General features: G+C 39.0%; 1 pseudogene; it reads left to right on the top strand.

The window, feature by feature from the left end:
* The first annotated feature begins 20137 nt into the window (after positions 1–20137).
* LOC148778277 (cyclin-dependent kinases regulatory subunit 2 pseudogene) lies at positions 20138–20645 on the top strand (annotated as a pseudogene).
* The last annotated feature ends 1007 nt before the right edge of the window (positions 20646–21652 follow it).

Raw genomic sequence — 21652 nt, 5'->3', positions numbered from 1 at the left:
GATATTGCTGGCAAATTTTTATAGCCTTCAGTGGTCTAAAGCATCATTTAATTTGCAAGAAAGAAGGACAACTAATATTTAAAACAGGTGCTTGATTAAAGAAACATCATGAAACATCTATCCTTCAATCAGTTCAGTTCAGTTTAGCCGCTCAGTCGTGTCCGACTCTTTGGGACCCCACGGACTGCAGCTGACCATCACCAACTTCCAGAACATACTCATATCCATTGAGTCAGTGATGCCATCCAAACACTTGATCCTTTGTCATCTCCTTCTCTTCCCACCTTCAATCTTCCCCAGCATAAGGGTCTTTTCCAATGAGTCAGCTCTTCACATCAGGTGGCCAAAATATTGGGGTTTCAGCTTCAGCATTAGTCCTTCTAATGAAGAGCAGGGCTGATTTCCTTTATGATGCACTGGTTGGATCTCCTATCTGTCCAAGGGACTCTCAAGAGTCTTCTCCAACTCCACAGTTCAAAAGCATCAATTCTTCACCACTCAGCTTTCTTTACAGTCCAACTATCACATCCATACATGAGTATTGGAGAAATGATAGCTTTGACTAGATGGACCTTTGTTGGCAAAGCAATGTCTCTGCTTGTTAATACGCTATCTAGGTTGGTCATAACTTTCCTTCCAAGGAGCAAGCATCTTTTAATTTCATGCTGCAATCACCATCTGCAGTGATTTTGGAGCTCCCAAAAATAAAGTCTGTCACTGTTTCCATTGTTTCCCCATCTATTTCCCATGAAGTGATGGGACCAGATGCCATGATCTTTGTTTTTTGCATGTTGAGTTTTAAGTCGACTTTTCCACTCTGGTCTTTCACTTTCATCAAGGGGTTTTTTAGTTCTTTTTCACTTTCTGCCACAAAGGTGGTGCCATCTGTTTATCTGAGGCTATTGATATTTCTCCTAGAAATCTTGATTCCAGCTTGTGCTTCATCCAGTCCAGCATTTCCATGATGTACTTTGCATATAAGTTAAATAAGCAGGTGACAATATACAGCCTTCACATACTCCTTTCCTGATTGGGAACCAGTCTGTTGTTCCATGTCCAGTTCTATCTGTTGCTTCTTGACCTGGATACAGATTTCTAAAGAGGCAGATCAGGTGGTCTGGTATTCCTATCTCTTGAAGAATTTTCCACAGTTTACTGTGATCCACACAGTCAAAGGCTTTGGAGTACTCAATAAAGCAGAAGTAGATTTTTTTTTTTTTTTTCCTGGAACTCTCTTGCTTTTTCAATGATCCAATGGATGTTGGCAATTTGATCTCTGGTTGCTCTGCCTTTTCTAAATCCAGCTTGAACATCTGGAAGTTTATGGTTCACATATTGTTTATGTCTGGCTTGGAGAATTTTGAGCATTTTGAGAATTTTGAGCTAACATGTGAGATGAGTGAGATTGTGCAGTAGTTTGAGCATTCTTTGACATTGCCTTTCTTAGGGATTGGAATGAAGACTGACCTTTTCCAGTCCTGTGGCCACTGCTAAGTCTTACAAATTTGCTGGAATATTGATTGCAGCACTTTTAAAGCATAATCTTTTAGGATTTCAAATAGCTCAACTGGAATTCCATCACTTCCACTAGCTTTGTTCATAGTGATGCTTCCTAAGCCCACTTGACTTCACATTCCAGGGTGTCTGGCTCTAGGCGAGTGATCATGCCATTGTGATTATCTGGATCTTGAAGATCCCTTTTGTATCGGTCTTCTGTGAATTCTTGCCACCCTTCTTAATATCTTCTGCTTATGTTAGGTCTATACCACTTCAAGTGGGCCTTAGAAAGCATCACTACGAACAAAGCTAGTGGAGGTGATGGAATTCCATTTGAGCTATTTCAAATCTTGAAAGATGATGCAATGAAATTGCTGCACTCAATATGCCAGCAAATTTGGAAAACTCAGCAGTGGCCACAGGACTGGAAAATGTCAGTCTTCATTCCAATCCCAAAGAAAGGCAGTGCCAAAGACTGCTCAAACTACCGCACAATTGCACTCATCTCACATGTTAGTAAAGTCATGCTCAAAATTCTCCAAGCCAGGCTTCAGCAATATGTGAACCGTGAACTCCTAGATGTTAAAGCAGGTTTTAGAAAAAGCAGAGGCACCAGAGATCAAATCACCAACATCCGCTGGATCATGGAGAAAGCAAGAGAGTTCCAGAAAAACATCTATTTTTGCTTCATTGACTATGCCAAAGCCTTTGACTGTGTGGATCACAATAAACTGTGGAACATTCTGAAAGAGATGGGAATACCAGACCACCTGACCTGCCTCTTGAGAAACCTGTATGCAGGTCAGGAAGCAACAGTCAGAACTGGACATGGAACAACAGACTGGTTCCAAATAGGAAAAGGAGTACCTCAAGGTTGTATATTGTCACCCTGCCTATTTAACTTATATGCAGAGTACATCATGAGTAACTCTGGGCTGGAAGAAGCACAGGCTGGAATCAAGATTTCTGGGAGAAATATCAATAACCTCAGATATGCAGATGACACCACCCTTATGGCAGAAAGAGAAGAGGAACTAAAAAGCTTCTTGATAAATGTGAAAGAGGAGAGTGAAATGTTGGCTTGAAGCTCAATATTCAGAAAACAAAGATCATGGCATCTGATCCCATCACTTCATGGGAAATAGATGGGAAACAGTGGAAACAGTGTTAGACTTTATTGTTTTGGGCTCCAAAATCACTGTGGATGCTGATTGCAGCCATGAAATTAAAAGACGCTTACTCCTTAGAAGGAAAGTTATGACCAACCTAGACGGTATATTAAAAAGCAGAGACATTACTTTGCCAACCAAGGTCCGTCTAGTCAAGGCTATGGTTTTTCCAGTGGTCATGTGGATGTGAGAGTTGGACTGTGAGGAAAGCATATCGCCGAAGAATTGATGCCTTTGAACTGTGTTGCTGGAGAAGACTCTTGAGAGTCCCTTGGAGTGCAAGGAGATCCAACCAGTACATTCTAAGGAGATCAATCCTGGGTGTTCATTGGAAGGACTGATGCTAAAGCTGAAACTGCAATACTTTGGCCACCTCATGCGACGAGTTGACTCACTGGAAAATACTCTGATTTTGGGAAGGATTGGGGGCGGGAGGAGGAGGGGACGACAGAAGATGAGATGGCTGGATGGCATCACCGACTCTGTGGACATGAGTTTGAGTGAACTCCAGGAGTTGGTGATGGACAGGGAGGCCTGGCGTGCTGTGATTCATGGGGTCGCAAAGTGTTGGACACGACTGAGTAACTGAACTGAACTGAACTGATACCATTTCTGTGCTTTATTGTGTTCATCTTTGCATGAAATATTCCCTTCGTATCTCTAATTTTCTTGAAGTGATCTCTAGTATCTAGTCTAGATCCTTAAAGTTATAAAATATAAGGACACCCAAATGGCTTACCATATTTGATAATATGTTTCATTAGGCATATTTTTAAAATTGATGCAAGGTAAAATGTAGACAAATAAAGCTATGGTTAATTTTTGGTGATTCCATTTCACAATGTCCCTTTTGCATTTTTACTACATTCATAAGGAACAAAATAGTAACTTGATAGAATGTGTATTACTGGGAATAACATATTGGTATCCTAGGTAAATGTCTGTTTTGCAAAGGGAGTTACTGGAACTTAGCTTGGAAGAGATATGCTGTGCACTCATAACATTTATTAATTTACCCTTCGTCCTGACATGATTTGTGGGAACATGAGAGAGCTATAGAAATCAAAATGATTCCTTTTGATTTCAACTTGCTTGTTTAGCTGTACTTGTTACCTCCCTCAAAGCATTAGTTAATCAACGATCATTAATATGAGTAAAACTGCATGTACCTATGGCTTGAGTTTACTCAATTTTTTATTTCAAAATTTCTTTTTCCATTTGAAATAAATCATATCTTCTACTTGCTGTGTATCTCTCCCTAGTGTTCTGTGTAGGGTCTTGACCGATTAGAAGGAATTACTACTTTACACAGGCATTTTGCTAACTCATACTTTCAAACTTATCATTAAAAAAAAAAAAAAATCAACTCTGCTGCTCATTTTAGTTTGAAGAACTATGCATTTTGAAGACAGGATGGCATGGTTTCACTGAAATAAAAATAGGCTTTAACCAGAACTGAATTCAAATTCCTGGCCCATTATTCACAGACTGTGAAGCTATAAGCAAGGTGCTAACAGCACTGAACCTGGTCCCACTACCTAAAATATAGAAAATTATATTTCTCAACCTCCTTTGCACAATTGTTTTAAAGCTGAATAAGAAAACAGTAGAAAAAGCTTTATAACCATATGCTCATGCTATATAAGAAAACAATATTTTTAATTAACTAATGTAATAGGGATTCAGGTTTGCACTGAGGAATTTTTCCCTGGATATAGGTGTGAATACACCTAACAGGAGAATAAGTGATCCAAATGAACTAGAAAATTAGAAATACCAATCTTCAAGAAACTTAGAGACATCAAGGTAATATTTCAGGCAAAGATGGGCACAATAAAGGCCAGAAACAGAATGCACTTAATAGAAGCAGAAGACATTAAGAAATGATGGCAAGAATACACAGAGGAACTTTACAAAAAGATCTTCATGACCCAGATAACTCTGAGGCTGTGATCGTTCACCTACAGCCAGACATCCTGGAGTGCAGTCAAGTGGCCTTAGGAAGCAGACCTTAGGAATATCACACCATCTTACTTGCCTTCGGAAAAATCTCTATGCAGGTCAAGAAGCAACAGTTAGAACTGGACATGGAACAACAGACTGGTTCAAAATCAGGAAAGGAGTGTGTCAAGGTTGTGTATTGTCACCCTGCTTATTTAACTTATATTCAGAGTACATCACGAAAAATGCTGGACTGGATGAAGCACAAACTGGAATCAAGATTTCTGGGAAAAATATCAACAACCTCAGGTACGCAGGTAACACCATCCTTATGGGAAAAATTGAGGAGGAACTAAAGAGCCTCTTGATGAAAGTGAAAGAGAAAAGTGGAAAAGCTGCCTTAAAACTCAGTTCAGTTCAGTTCAGTCTCTCAGTCGTGTCCGACTCTCTGCGACCCCATGAATCACAGCACGCCAGGCCTCCCTGTCCATCACCAACTCCCGGAGTTCACTCAAACTCATGTCCACAGAGTCGGTGATGCCATCCAGCCATCTCATTCTCGGTCGTCCCCTTCTCCTCCCGCCCCCAACCTTTCCTAGCATCAGAGTATTTTCCAGTGAGTCAAGTCGTCGCATGAGGTGGCCAAAGTACTGGAGTTTCAGCTTTAGCATCACTCCTTCCAATGAACACCCAGGATTGATGTCCTTTAGAATGGACTGGTTGGAGCTCCTTGCAATCCAAGGGACTCTCAAGAGTCTTCTCCAGCACCACAGTTCAAAGGCATCAATTCTTCAGCGATCAGCTTTCTTCACAGTCCAACTCTCACATCCACATGACCACGGGAAAAACCATAGCCTTGACTAGACGGACCTTGGTTGGCAAAGTAATGTCTCTGCTTTTTAATATACCATCAAGGTTAGCCATAACTTTCCTTCCAAGGAGTAAGCGTCCTTTAATTTCATGGCTGCAATCAGCATCCGCAGTGATTTTGGAGCCCAAAAAAATAAAGTCTGACACTTTTTCCACTGTTTTTCCATCTCAACATGCAAAAAACTAAGATCATGGCATCTGGTCCCATTGCTTCATGGCAAATAGATGGGAAAACAATGGAAACGGTGACAGACTTTATTGTTTGGGCTCCAAGATCACTGCAGATGGCGACTGCAGCCATGAAATTAAAAGACACTTTCTCCTTGGAAGAGAAGCTATGACCAACCTATACAGCATATTATAAAAACAGAGATATTACCTTGCCAAGAAAGGTCTATCTAGTCATAGCTATGGTTTTTCCACTAGTCATGTATCAATGTGAGAGTTGGACCATAAAGAAAGCTGAGTGGTGAAGAATTTATTCTTTTGAACTGTGATGTTGGAGAAGACTCTTGTGAGTCCCTTGGTGTACAAGGAGATCCGACCTAAAGGAAATCAGTCCTGAATATTCATTGGAAGGACTGATGCTGAAGATGAAGTTCCTATAATTCGGCCACCTGATGCGAAGTATTGACTCACTGGAAAAGACCCTGATGCTGGGAAAGATTGAAAATGGGAGGAGACAGGGACAACAGAGGATGAGGTGATTGGATAACATCACTGACTTGATGGACATGAGTTTGAGCAAGCTTCCAGTTTTGGTGACCATCAGGGAAGCCTAGTGTCCTTTGCATCTTTGCAAAGAGTTGAGCACACCTGAACAACTTAATTGAACTGAACTGAACTGAAATGAACTAGAAGTTCCTGAGTATATCTTTCTTATAAAAACTCAAATTATCAGCTAAAGCATTTCCGTTGTGGGGAACATGCTAAAGGCACTCATAAATTCAAGAAAAAGAGGGTTAGGGCAAAGGGATGTTTCCAACACAAAACTGGATCTACCAAATAGGTCAGCCTCTGTTCCAGCCACTGCTCCCCAGAGTCTCAAGGTGAGAAAGGTGACCAATGAAACAGTCAGTAGAACAGAAAGCGCTTTCCCCTGAACTGTTATAGGATGTGAGGAAGAAAAGCTTTCAAAAGCACTCACATCAAAATCTTTGAGGAGACAGTAGCAAATCGTAGGTATAGACAGCAGGTGTGACCACTGGTGGTATCATCTGTAGAGCATTCAGGTGTCAATGAGCACAAGTTAAACTGAGTGTGTCCTTTAAACCTGTAGCACAGACAGTGCAGTGCAGGGAGAAGCAGGAGGTTGGGGAAGAGTGCTCCTCTCCTGTGTCCCACTGCCCTCCATGGACAGCACCTGATGGGTGACATGGGATGTAGTCAGGGATTATCTCACTGCAAGGGGGGGTCTGACAAAAGGACATTTTATGGGTGGGGGGCCAAGGAGCAAGGAGAACAAGGGATGGAAAAGTGCTGGATCAGGGTGGACCAAAATGGCCCAGCTCAGCCTCCGATGTGAGGCCTCCAAAGGGGCCTGGACTTGGAAGGCAGATATATGTATGGCAGAGCAAGTACAGGGGGGCCTGAGTCCTTGACTGCAAGGACTACAGTATACTGATTCTGCACCCTAGGGCTGCCGTGGGGAGATTAGCATTTTCTTAGGAGGATTCCTCCTGGGAAAAGCCTAGAGGCCAACATCTAACCACCCTTGGCAGAGGACAGGGCATCAACTCTTTCTAGACCATGAGTATTGGCCACCTGGATAGATTTCTGGCAGAGTCTGTGTTGGTGAGGACTTTCAGTGGGCATGGATGACACACTTAACACTTCTGACATTAGAACTCACTTTGCCAAGAGATGTTATCAGAGAAAGGAGTTAGGGAGTTAGGAGTTAGAAAGCAGATTAAAGGCGACCAGTGTTCAAAAAAGTGTGTTCCTGGGGTCACCCAAAATCATCTAGAAAGAGTGAAACTGATGATGCAATTCAGACAGAGGTACTTATTTATTTTATATTTCATTCAAGTTTAATATATAGATTATTTAATAGTCTGTACATCTAATCATATTCCACATAAACACCTGTATCTTTTAAGCATTATACAATCAGTTTTCTGTGTTATTAGACACTTTTCATAATCAGTTTTTAATGAAGTACATTAACATCGTACCTGGAAACACACTGTTTTATCAATTTCCTTATAATTTAGAATTCAACCAGTTTTTACATTTTCTTATAATAAAGAACCTTGAATAGCCAAAGCAATCTTGAGGAAGAATAATGGAACTGGGGGAATCAACCTGCTGGACTTCAGGCTCTACTGCAAAGCCACAGTCATCAAGACAGTATGGTACTGGCATAAAGACAGAAATATAGATCAATGGAACAAAATAGAAAGCCCAGAGATAAATCCATCCACCTATGGACACCTCACCTTATCTTTGACAAAGGAAGCAAGAATATAAAATGGAGAAAAGGCAGTCTCTTTAACAAGTAGGCTGGGAAAACTGGTCAGCCACTTGTAAAAGAATGACTCTAGAATACTTCCTAACACCATACACAGAAATAAACTCAAAATGAATTAAAGATCTAAATGTAAGACCAGAAACTATAAAACTCCTAGAGGAGAACATAGGCCAAATACTCTCCGACATAAATCATAGCAGGATCCTGCATGACCCACCTCCCAGAATATTGGAAATAAAAGCAAAAATAAACAAATGGGACCTAATTATAATTAAAAGCTTCTGCACAGCAAAGGAAACTATAAGCAAAGTGAAAAGACAGCCTTCAGAATGGGAGAAAAGAATAGCAAATGAAGCAACTGACAAAGGATTAATCTCCAAAATATACAAGGAACTCCTGCAGCTCAAATCCAGAAAAATAAACGACCCAATCAAAAACTGGGCCAAAGAACTAAACAGACATTTCTCCAAAGAAGACATACATATGGCTAACAAACACATGAAAAAATGCTCAACATCCCTCATAATCAGAGAAATGCAAATCAAAACCACAATGAGATACCATTTCACACCAGTCAGAATGGCTGCTATCTAAAAGTCCATGTGCAATAAATGCTGGAGAAGGTGTGTAGAAAAGGGAACCCTCTTACACTGTTTGTGGAAATGCAAACTAGTACAGCCACTATGTAAAACAGTGTGGTGATTCCTCAAAAAAACGGGAAATAGAACTGCCATATGATCCAGCAATGGCACTCCTGGGCATACACACCGAGGAAACCAGAATTGAAAGAGACATATGTACTCCAATGTTCATTGCAGCACTGTTTATAATAGCGAGGACATGGAAGCAACCTACATGTCCATCTGCAGACGAATGGATAAGAAAGCTTTGGTACATATACTGCTACTGCTAAGTCACTTCAGTCGTGTCCAACTCTGTGTGACCCCATAGATGGAAGCCCACCAGGCTTCCCCATCCCTGGGATTCTCCAGGCAAGAACACTGGAGTGGGTTGCCATTTCCTTCTCCAATGTGTGAAAGTGAAAAGTGAAAGTGAAAAGTGAAAGTGAAGTCGCTCAGTCGTGTCCGACCCTTAGCGACCCCATGGACTGCAGCCCACCAGGCTCCTCCATCCATGGGATTTTCCAAGCAAGAGTACTGGAGTGGCTTGCCATTGCCTTCTATACACAATGAAATATTCAGTTCAGTTCGGTTCAGTCGCTCAGTCGTGTCCGACTCTTTGCGACCCCATGAATCACAGCACGCCAGGCCTCCCTGTCCATCACTAACTCCCGGAGTTCACTCAAACTCATGTCCATCGAGTCGGTGATGCCATCCAATCATCTCATTCTCTGTCGTCCAAGTCTCCTCCCACCCCCAATCCCTCCCAGCATCAGACTCTTTTTCAGTGAGTCAGCTCATTGCATGAGATGGCCAAAGTATTGGAGTTTCAGCTCAGCCATTAAAAAGAATGCATTTGAATCAGTTCTAATGAGGCGGATGAAACTGAAGCCTATTATACAGAGTGAAGTAAGCCAGAAAGAAAAACATCAATACAGTATACTAACGCATATATATGGAATTTAGAAAGAGGGTAACCTTAACCCTGTATACGAGACAGCAAAAGAAACACAGGTGTATAGAACAGTCTTTGGGACTCTGTGGGAGAGGGTGAGGGTGGGTTTATTTGGGAGAATGGCATTTAAACATGTATATTATCAAATGTGAAACGCATCACCAGTCCAGGTTTGACGCATGATACAGGATGCTCGGGGCTGGTGCACAGGGATGACCCAGAGGGAGGATATGGGGAGGAGAGAGGAGAGAGGGGTGTTAAAGAAGGGGAACACATGTACACCCGGGACGGATTCATATCAATGTATGGCAAAACCAACCAATATAATATTGTATAGTAATTAACTTCAATAACAACAAAAAAAGAATGCTGTAATGAATGTGTATATATAGAGAATTTTACATTATTTAAAATTATCGTGTATATGTATATAGGGAAAGCCATGTGTATATACATATGTGTGTGTGTGCATGTGTGCGTATGTGTGTGTGCTCAGTCACTCCAGTCATGTCTGACTCTTTGTGACCCCATGGACTGTATAGCCCACCAGGCTCCTCTGTCGATGGGATTCTCCAGGCAATAATACTGAAGTGTGTTGCCATGCCCTCTTCCAGGGAATCTTTCTGACCCTGGGACAGAACTTGTGTCTCCTGTGTCTCCTGCATTGCAGGCAGATTCTTTACCGGATCTGAGCCACCAGGGAAGCCATGTATATATTTATTATATGTACTGAAGTAAGTCCCCACTTTCTCTAAGAAGATTCAAAATAAAGGTTTTAAGCCAACTTGACTCTATATACCCTTATAAATCAGCACTAGTTTGTCCAATTCTATCTTAAAATTTTTAACATATTGCTTTAGTATTATTTACATTTTAAACCCTTATATATGATATTAGTTGTGAAATACAGCTTTTTCCCCACTCTAATAGTTTATATAATTTTATTTAAATTCTCACAAACACCTCAAATCCATGTATTGTCATCAGCAGAGCTGTTTTTTTAATCTTCAAATATTATTTATTTATTAATTTTTTTTTCTTTATGTTCAGGTCTGGTGCACTGGGATGAACCAATGGGATGGGATGAGGAGGGAGGTGGAAGGGGGATTCAAGGTGGGGAACACATGTACACCCGGGGAAGATTCATGTCAATGTATGGCTAAAACAAATGAAATAATGTAAAGTAATTGACCTCCAATTAAATCAAATAAATTAAAAAAAAAAAAAAACAGACAAAGTTATGTAAAACAAACAAATGGTAGCATTTTTAACAAGTGCTCATAGTCAGGGATTGGAGATAAGATAAGGATTTCTGTACCTGCTTTGACTGTTACCATCTTGCTAAGCACAGCGGACTTGGTCAACCTCACGAAACTTCAGTGTCTGCATTTTAAATGAAGGGATAATAACGGTATCTACCATGTTGTGAGGATGATGTAATACTTCAAGTATTTCAGAAAGGTAAAGGAAATCAAGACATTTTCAAATGAAGGAAAACCGAGAGACTGTATTACCAGGCAGACCCACTCGAAAATAGCATCACTTTCTTTAAAGTACCCACCCACCATTTCACACCAGTCAGAATGGCTGCTATCCAAAAGTCTACATGCAATAAGTGCTGGAGAGGGTGTGGAGATAAGGGAACCCTCTTACACTGTTGGTGGGAATGCAAACTAGTACAGCCACTATGGAGAACAGTGTGGAGAGTCCTCAAAAAACTGGAAATAGAACTGCCATACGACCCAGCAATCGCACTCCTGGGCATACACACTGAGGAAACCAGAATTGAAAGAGACACATGTACTCCAATGTTCATTGCAGCACTGTTTATAATAGCCAGGACATGGAAGCAACCTAGATGTCGATCCGCAGATGAATGGATAAGACAGCTTTGGTACATATACACAATGGAGTATTACTCAGCCATTAAAAGGAATGCATTTGAATCAGTTTTAATGAGGTGGATGAAACTAGAGCCTATTATACAGAGTGAAGTAAGCCAGAAAGAAAAACATCAATACAGTATACTAACACATACATATGGAATTTAGAAAGATACAAATGATAACCCTGTATACGAGACAGCAAAAGAGACACAGATGTATAGAACAGTCTTTGGGACTCTGTGGGAGAGGGTGAGGGTGGGATGATTTGGGAGAATGGCATTGAAACATGTATGTTGTCATATGTGAAATGAATCGCCAGTTCAGGGTTGATGCATGTTACAGGATGCTCAGGGCTGGTGTTCGGGGTTGACCCAGAGGGAGGATAAAGGGAGGAGGGAGGTGGGAGGGTGGTTCGAGAGGGAGAACTCATGTACACCCGGGGTGGATTCATTGTAAAATAATTAGCCTCCAATAAAAAATTAATTAATTAATTAATTAAAAATAAATAAAGTACCCACCCTATATCTGGCATATAGTAAAGTCTCAATACATTTCAGATATTAGATTATGATCTCAGATATGTCACCATATATATATATATTCTCAGAAAAAAATGTGTTCATAATTATATGTTTTTGCAAGCCCTTTTAATAAAAAACCCTTATAATCTATGATTCTTTGCAATATAGACTTACAGTTGATTTGTGGCAAGAATAAAACTTTTCCTGCTCTATATTTCTTCAATATGCAATGAAACATCTAAAGTAGACTTTCTCCATTTGCCTTGCCAAAGTATATCCTCTGATTTCATTAAAATACCCTGAATTTTGAATATTAATAATTTTCCAACCTTCTCTTCAGTGTTTAATCACTAAAGATTCACATTGACTAGATGTCAGCTATTTATTTAGCACATTCTGTGTATATACATACATACATACACACACACACACACACACATATATATATACTTACAGACCCTAAGAGGATAGGGATGATGAGAAAGAAAAAGTAATGAGGTCAAATTTATACACTGGCACACAGCACAGGGAACTAGCATTTTATTAGACAAATGAGGGCATGATGTTACGGATATAATAGAGTATGATGTTGTACAGATAGAAATTTGTAATTGGAAATATTATTATTACTTTGAGGATTATTACGGAAATAAAAACCAGAGTGGAGAAAACATCAGTCACTTAATAAATACAGTTGTATGTTTTCCATGTACTTTTCACTCATTTAATTAGTTGGGAAATAGAAGAATGCTATACCAGAGGGTTTCTCTGAATGGAAATTGAGGTAACCTTGGACTGCATTGCATAAAGATGTAAAAAAAGTAAATAGCATCCAGAAAGAAGTATATTTCAGTGCATGTATAGTGTGAATACACACAATGCAAACTGGAAAGATTCCTTTTTCTGTTTGCTTTATTTTGAGCTTTACAGTGCAAAATGCAGAGGATTAAATCAAATCTGAGATGGAGACAGTCTCTGCTACTTTCCTAATTCTGTAAACTTAAGATTAATTTCACTTATTTATAAAGTTGTTTAGTTGCTCAGTTGTGTCCAACTCTTTTGCTACACCATGGACTGTAGCCCACCAAGGTCCTCTGTCCATGCAATTTCCTAGGTAAGAATACTGAAGTGGGTTGCCATTTCTTTCTCCAGGGATTCTTCCCAACCCAAGGATCGAATCCACATCCTCCTGCAACGTGGCATCTTTAACACATTGGCAGGTGGGATCCTTTACCACTGAGCCACCTGGGATGCTGAAAGCCACACACCTGGGAAAAAACCCAATTATCCTAATACCTACCTTAAATACTATCTAATCAATAGAAATAGTCTACAATAGATAGTAGGCATCAGTTAAATATCACTTTTACATCCCTAACTTTCAACCATTTCTAGTCCAATCATTGATTACTTTTCTAGGAAGGCTTTCCCAAGCTTTTATTCCTTTCTCTTTCACTTACCCACTTTTCTATATCGCACATGTATTTATCTTTAATAAATGGACATGTTTTTACTATATATTAATTCTTAAGGATTGTAACACAAATGGTTAATGAGAAGAGAAACGTAGTCAGAATCCCATCTAAGAATGTACTCTTTTTGCTTTTATTGTCTCTGTCTTTCCTCTTGTTTATGACTCATGTGCTTAGTTGCTCAGTCAAGTCCAACTCTTTGTGACCCTGTGGACTGTCACCCACCAGGCTCCTTTGTCCATGGGAATTCTCCAGGCAAGAATACTAGAGTGGGTTTCCATGCCCTCCTCCAGGGGATCTTCCCAACCCAGGGATCAAACGCAGGTCTCCTTCATTGCAGGCAGATTCTTTACCATCTGAGCCACCAGGGGAGCCCATGAATACTGGAGTGGGTAGCCTACCCCTTCTCCAGGAGATCTTCTTCACCCAGGAATTGAACCAGGGTCTCCTGCATTGCAGGCAGATTCTTTACCAGCTGAGCTACCAGGGAAGCCCTTATGACTCATACTATAACCTAATGGTGGAAATTAGGAATTTTGGAGTCAGAATTTAATAGTGTAAAGTGAGAGTCACTCAGTCTTGTCTGACTCTTTGTGACCCCATGTACTATACAGTCCATGGAATTCTCCAGGCCAGAATACTGCAGTGGGTAACCTTTCCCTTCTCCAGGGGATTTTCCCAAACCAAGGAATGGAACCCAGGTCTCACTCAATGTAGGTGGATTCTTTACCAGCTGAGCCATAACGGAAACCTTTAATAGTGTAAGAACCGACTCAAAGTTTGTGAGAGCCAATTTTGTGCAATTCTTGCTTATTTTTTTTGGTCATGGTAAGACTATTTACACTATGGAAATTGCGAAAGTCCTTTAAACAGTTTTTTGGTTTTATTTTTTGGAGAACTAGTGGTTAATAATTTAGCATTATATCAGTGATTTAGAGCTGTTTGAATCCTGACCACATCAAGTTGAATGACTCTCTATAGAATGTATAAAAAGAATAACTAGCTCATAGGATTATATCATCAAGTAATGTATGTAAATTGTCTGACACATTGCATATTCTCAAATCTTAGCTTAATGATTATTATCCTTATTAAAGTTTCTTAATTCCTTTGCTAAAGTTAGTTTCTTCTGCCTGATAATTACTCTCCACTGCTTTAGTCAAAGAATACAAAGGGTACTGGCTGAATATGGCCATCCCTTCATTTTAAGGTGCATAGGATAAGAGCTGCCATTTATAATGACTGCTAATATCCATTGATTGGTCTTCTTTGCTTTGCATCTTGGATATACCTGGGTTCATGAAAACCTAATCTATAGAAGAAAAGCAAGAAACAGCAGAGGAGCCTCGGTATTTTAGTTTAGATATTGAAGCAGTTCAAATAAAGTTTTCATTATGTTTGGATGGTATCACCAACTCAATGGACATGAGTTTGAGCAAGCTCTGGGAGATGGTGAAGAAAAGGGAAGCCTGGCGTGCTGCAGTCCATGGGGTGACAAAGAGTTGGACACTACTGAGAGACTGAACAACAAAAACAGCATTGAAGCATTTCAAGTAAGGTTTTCATTGTGTGTCTACCCTTCATTTTACCTCTAACATTTGAAACACAAGTGTAGTAAGATTAGATGTGTTTTTGCACCTATATAGATCTATTTTTAAAAAGTAATAATAAAGGCTGAGGAGAGTGTGTATGTATTCAGCAATCTTCCTTTTACTCTCAAGTTGAATCCTCTCTGACTAAATCACCTTTACTGAACACAAAAATCCCTGTTGTTTTGTTCAGGTGTAGTGCTAATTTTCATACTCTGTTATCACAATGATAGACACAGAGCTCATGGGAACATTTACAATGCAGACTGAAGCTTGGTAAATTTTTTTTTTTGTGATTTACCTTGTTATAGTATGAAAATAGATTTTGTGTTGTAGGGTGTTGATACCTACATGGGTTTCCAAGGTGACACTAGTTGTAAAGAACCCACCTGCCAATGCAGGAGACATGAGACATAGGTTTGATACCTAGTCAGGAAGATCCCCTAGAGGAGGACATGACAACTCACTACAGTATTCTTACCTGGAAATCTCATGGACAGTGGAGGCTGGAAAGTTACCATTTATAGGGTCCCAAAGAGTCGGACACTATTGAAGCCAATTAGCATGCACAATACCTACATAGCTTTCATGTATAATCAGTGTCTCTGAAGGATTTAAACCATTTTTTGGATGACAGAAAAGATCTCTTTTCCTCCAGTGAGGTGGGTTTAAGAAATCTATTGGTATAAAAAGTGAGAAGGAAGTAATAAATAGCAGGCACTTTGCTTAGAAACCTATGTACATGAGAGCAAGTCTCACTCCAAGGAAATGTGAAATGGCATAAAAAAGTACTTCTTTCTTTTCTATTCTCAGAAGACCCAGATACTCTCTAGCAGATGGGAGTATCAAGCTCATTTCCTTAAACATGGAAATGTAACTGATTCTAATACATGGCATTTATATGGAATATAATGCAAATACATCTCAGCACAAGATTTGATAAGCTGCATCAGCCCGTCAGCCCAGAGCTGCATTATGTCAGTTACAATGATTTACCCTACCCTACAAAGGAAGGTGAAATACCCCATGAATGTTGCTCTATAATCATGCTGTTGGTGGCAGGACGCTTCTCCCTGTGACAATCAGCCAAAGTTGTCAAGCATGAGATTTGATTACCATTGTTTTGGTATGGAAAGCTAAAACATAATTGTCATAAAATTACCAATATTCCTTGTTTAGTGTTCAATAGCAATCACATTTTCACATTAAAAGCACCAGAAGCTATATTATTATTGACATCACAGTCACAGCAATATAAACAACTTCAAAATGAAAAAATACCTTCATAGCCATCTTTTTATTTTTCAGAAAATGGGAAACTAACTCTGCTGTTATAACTGTATGCACAAGTGATTTGTGTTTTTTTTTTAATTATGATAAACTACTTATAACAGATATACAGAATAACTATACCTATTAGTTCTCATTTATTTAGTTTTTGCTGAGACAAATATTTGATGTGACGATTTTGAGGTATACAGTTTTTCAGTATTATTTACATGGTATTATCTTCATTAGAGTTCAGTTGTATGTCCACACTTAAACACATACCATGTAAAGAAAAACAGAAAGATGGCTATGAAGGTTTTTTTTTTTTTTTCATTTTTAAGGCAGAATGCCCTATTATGTTTATAATCATACTTCCATCTTCCCCTAATGCTCCCTTATCTAGATTAATGGCATATACATCTTTTCTAAAACTTTAGATAGAAGCTTAGAAAGATATTCTATTCCCCAAATTTTGTTTTTCACATTCAGTCAGTCACATGCCTCAATTATGCTTCTGAACTGAATCCCAATTTTCCTTTTATATCCCCATATTTAGTCTTTTCAGTTTCTAATCCATCCTACACACCCATGAGAAATCATCTTCTAAAATAAACATGAAATCTTTTACCCTCCTACTAAGAAATATCTGATATTTCCACATTTTCTATAAGTTTTAAATTTCTATAAATTGTATAATCTTGAATTTTGCATTCAAAGTTCTTTTAGACACTTGTCACAAACTACAGTTAAGCCCACTCTCCAAATATAACTTTGACACAGTTGACATCCAATTTTCACACCCGCTGTGAAATTTCAGTCTCTGCATTCTTTTTCATTTATCTCATCCACAAAATTTAATTCAATCTTCCTGGATGAAGATATGCTCTTCCACGGAACCATTATTTCCTAATCAAGTGAAATTAACCAATGTCTAAATTTCTATGGCATTGATTTTATATACAATGTACAAAACCTGAGATTGTGCACTAATTTATAAATTATCAGAATTGTTTAGATAGTTAAGACATTCTTCTATAACTTCCAGGGTCCCACACAATGATTTGGTCATAACATGTACCTAAACAAAAAGAAGAAACAATCAATGAAGAAAGAATGCCTCTTTACATGTCATTTCAATAAAAGTTTCTTTGTGGATGCATTCAAGAAAGGAATCAAGTTTCAATCTATACAGCAACATTTCTCAGATTTTGGCTTTGGAATTCCCAAAACCTGAATTACCTGAAAATGCTGATAAAATTGCAGATTGTAGGGTCTTCTTCTAGATTTGCCAGTTGAGCATCTCAGAATGCTGCCCAGAATGTTTCCTTTTTGTTCTCAGACACACTAAAGCTAAAGAAGCACTTACGGTAGGTTGCATACCTCAGAGCTTTTTTTTTTTTGCATAAGTAATTAAGATATTATCAGAGACAATGCAGTATATAGGATATTATCAATAGCGCATTTGACATTTTAATTCGCAATTCTTGTACCTGTTTTAATTTGCACATGTGAAATGTGAAGATAATACTGAAGTGTAAACAGATAACACAGGTAAGGAACTTCCAAAGACATTTTATTGGGCTACTGAGATGGCAGAGAAAGCCAAAATATAATGACACAATATTTTTAAGCATTGGATTTAAAAATGAAGCTTCTTTGTATAGGTTAGACATTGTATAGTTTCTTTATTTTTAACTCAACGTAGGATGAACTACCAAAGTTTAAATTTTGATCATTTAAAATAAAGGAATGAGTATGACAACCATTCATGACACTGAAATTTCCTCTAAATAAATAACATCAGAGCGTTTTCCACTGCCGTCCTCCATTAGAGCCAAAATAAATACGAGGCCTACCTTTCCCCTACATGGGTGGCCAAGAGAACCAGCTCCTCTGGAGGCTGCAGAATGTTTGACTGGCCGTGCCTGCTCTGCTCGGCAGCCCTGATGCAGCATTCCCAGTGTCTCCGAGCTCAGCTGGGGGACTCTCCCAGTCAAAGCAGTTGATTAAGATCGTCACACACACTTTCTTTCTCCTCACATTTATTGCTAGATGAGCACCAGCTGATTCTACCTGGGATCCAAGTCAAGGTAGAAAGTGAGTTTTTAAACATGTTTAGTATTTTTACCCATAATTACCCAGTGGGTCCAAATATCAGAAAAATGTTCCCTTCAAATTTTGCTTAGTGAGTGTTTGTTCTCCTGACTCTGAAAAACGGCTCACAATTATGATTTGCTAAGTCACTTCAGTCGTGTCCAACTCTGTGTGACCACATAGACAGCAACTCACCAGGCGCCCCTGTCCCTAGGATCCTCCAGGCAAGAACACTGGAGTGGGTTGCCATTTCCTTCTCCAGTGCATGAAAGAAAAAAGTGAAAGTGAAGTCGCTCAGTCATGTCTGACTCTTAGCGACCCCATGGACTGCACCCTACCAGGCTCCTCCATCCATGGGATTTTCCAGGCAAGAGTACTTGAGTGGGTTGCCATTGCCTTCTCCACACAATTATGATTAAATGTATGCATAACTGATCCTCGCTTTGGACTCCTATCCAAGGTCTACCCGTGCTGCTCTAGAAAGTTCCAGTCCTTGTGGCAACCTACTTGTGGGTACTTGTTTCATTCGTTTGGGCTCAAGACTTTCTGAGTTCTTAGATACATCAGAAACCATAGTCAAATGTGGCATGAAGTTCAAGCTTGGACTATTTAGGGGTATTTATGAAAGTTTCTTTCCAAGATAATAAGAAAAGGTGTAATCAGGAAAGGCTAGGAGACCTGGAATTGTGCTGGACTTGGGGAGGAGATGAGCGGACTGGTCATCAGCACAGTGATGCTTGAAAGTACAGACCAGGATCCTCCATGGCAGGTTAAAAAGAGAACAGTGCTCTGTTTCCCAAGTTTTGAATGTTAAAAAACACATTACAATACACAATTTCAACTCATTTTTGTACAAGTGCTTAAATGGTTTCAGAAACACTGTGGAATTGCCATCAATATCTGTGAGTATTAGTTCAACCTGAGAAGAAATTCTGATATCTTTGACTATAAACATAATAATTTTATAATTTTTTGACTCAATGGTTATCTTTTTATACTTATTTTAACTTTTATTTTCTTTATTTTTTTGGCTTTGAAAAATGAAAATAGCTTTAATGGTTTTTATTATGAGATTAATCTATTCTTATTATAATTCTAATAGTACATTACATATGTTACGGAGAACTTTTAAATATCTTCTATAATTCTACTACCAAATCTTAACATTTTGGTGAATATTTTTCAACTCTATCACTATATATGTAGGTACATATATAAATTTAACAATTATAAAGACTCATTGCATAATAATTTATAGAGTACCTTTCTAACCTTTCAATATGTTGGTAACTTATTTCCTGTAAGCATTGTTGCGTAAATACAGATGTAAAATATAGATGTAAAAATGTAAAATTACAGCAACATGTAGTATTTCAATTTTATCAATCAACCATTTTTTAGTTAGTTGTTTCAAACACATATTTGTGCATTTATATGATTACTTAGGATATACTGTTAGACAAGGAAGCTTTAATATCAAAGTCAATCTTTATTTTCTCAGTAAAATTCATCTTAAAATTTCCCAAATTGAGACTACTAGAGATAAGAAGTCGGTAATTAACCATGGGAAATAGATGGGGAAACAGTGGAAACACTGTCAGTCTTTATAATTTTGGGATCCAAAATCACTGCAGATTGTGATTGCATCCATGAAATTAATAGACGCTTACTCGGGTTGGTCTCAGTTGAGTCGTTGCCTTCATCTAATGCGGACATTCCCTCACTGCTCCCTGTCTTCGTGCCCCATTGCTCTAGTCAGCTGCTGTCCACCGCCCACCTGCAGGATGGCCCATAAGCAGATATACTATTCGGACAAGTACTTCGATGAACACTATGAATACCGACATGTCATGTTACCAGGAGAACTTTCCAAACAAGTACCTAAAACCCATCTGATCTCTGAGGAGGAGTGGAGGAGACTTGGTGTCCAACAGAGTCTAGGCTGGGTTCATTACATGATTCATGAACCAGAACCACACATCCTTCTCTTTAGAAGGCCTCTTCCAAAAGATCAACAAAAATGAAGCTTATCTGGGGATCATCAATTAAATCTTTCTCAAATTTAATGTATATGTGTATATAAGGTAGTATTCAGTGAATACTTGAAAAATGTACAAATTGTTCATCCATACCTGTCCATGAGCTGTATTCTTCACAGCAACAGAGCTCAGTTAAATGCAACTGCAAGTAGGTTACTGTAAGGTGTTTTAAGATAAAAATTTCTCCTAGTCAGTTTTTCTTTTAATATAAGTGCCTGTTTGACGTTATCTGTTGCTTTTGTTAAATAAAGTTTGTATGTTACATTTATAAAAAAATAAAAAATAAAAGACACTTACTCCTTGGAAGGGAGTTATGACAAACCTAAATAGCATATTAAAAAGCAGAGACATTAAGGCCTGTCTAGTCAAGGCTATGGTTTTTCCCGTGGTCATGTATGGATGTGAGAGTTGGACTGTGAAGAAAGCTGAGCAACGAAGAATTGCTGCTTTTGAACTGTGGTGCTGGAGAAGACTCTTGAGAGTCCCTTGGACTGCAAGGAGATCCAACCAGTCCATTCTAAAGGAGATCCATCCTGGGTTTTCCTTGGAAGGACTGATGCTAAAGCTGAAACTCCAATACTTTGGCCACCTCATGTGACCAGTTGACTCACTGGAAAAGACTCTGATGCTGGGAGGGATTGGGGGTGGGAGGAGACGGGGACGACAGAGAATGAGATGGCTGGATGGCATCACCGACTCGATGGACATGAGTTTGAGTGAACTCCAGGAGTTGGTGATGGACAGGGAAGCCTGGCATGCTGTGATTCATGGGGTCGGACATGACTAAGTGACTGAACTGGACTGATAGCTATGTCATTCTTTTAAAGGTTGTACTCTCCTCCTTCCCTCCAGTTTTAGTTTCAATTGGTTATTCAAAAGCTTGAGTGGGACGATTTCAAGAGAAATGAGAGAGAGGATTACAGAAAACTGGTTAGACAGTACTTGGGAGATGGCTGGCTAGAGAATGAAGGAGAAACGGTTGGGAGTTGGAGAAAGGTGTGGCCAAAACAGAGGTGTTTTTTTTTTTTTTTTTAGTTCATAAAATAAATTAATTGTAGTATGCTTTATATGTGGAGAAATGGATGAATAGATAGGAAAAAATGGTGAAACAAGACAGAAAGCTATTTATGTTTGGAGCAATACCCTTGAATAGAGGAGATAGAATGTTATCATTAGACAACTTTCTACTTGAGTGGAGTAGAGAGATTGGTCTTATGTTGGAACATTAGTTGCACATCCAATAAAGCAGAAAAGAAGGCC

Source organism: Moschus berezovskii, chromosome 3, assembly GCF_049115385.1.
Source record: "Moschus berezovskii isolate FMDL1 chromosome 3, NW_MosBer_1.0, whole genome shotgun sequence".
Classification (NCBI taxonomy): domain Eukaryota; kingdom Metazoa; phylum Chordata; class Mammalia; order Artiodactyla; family Moschidae; genus Moschus; species Moschus berezovskii.
Note: the sequence above shows the minus strand (reverse complement) of the source record. Positions and strands in the feature narration are given on the sequence as shown.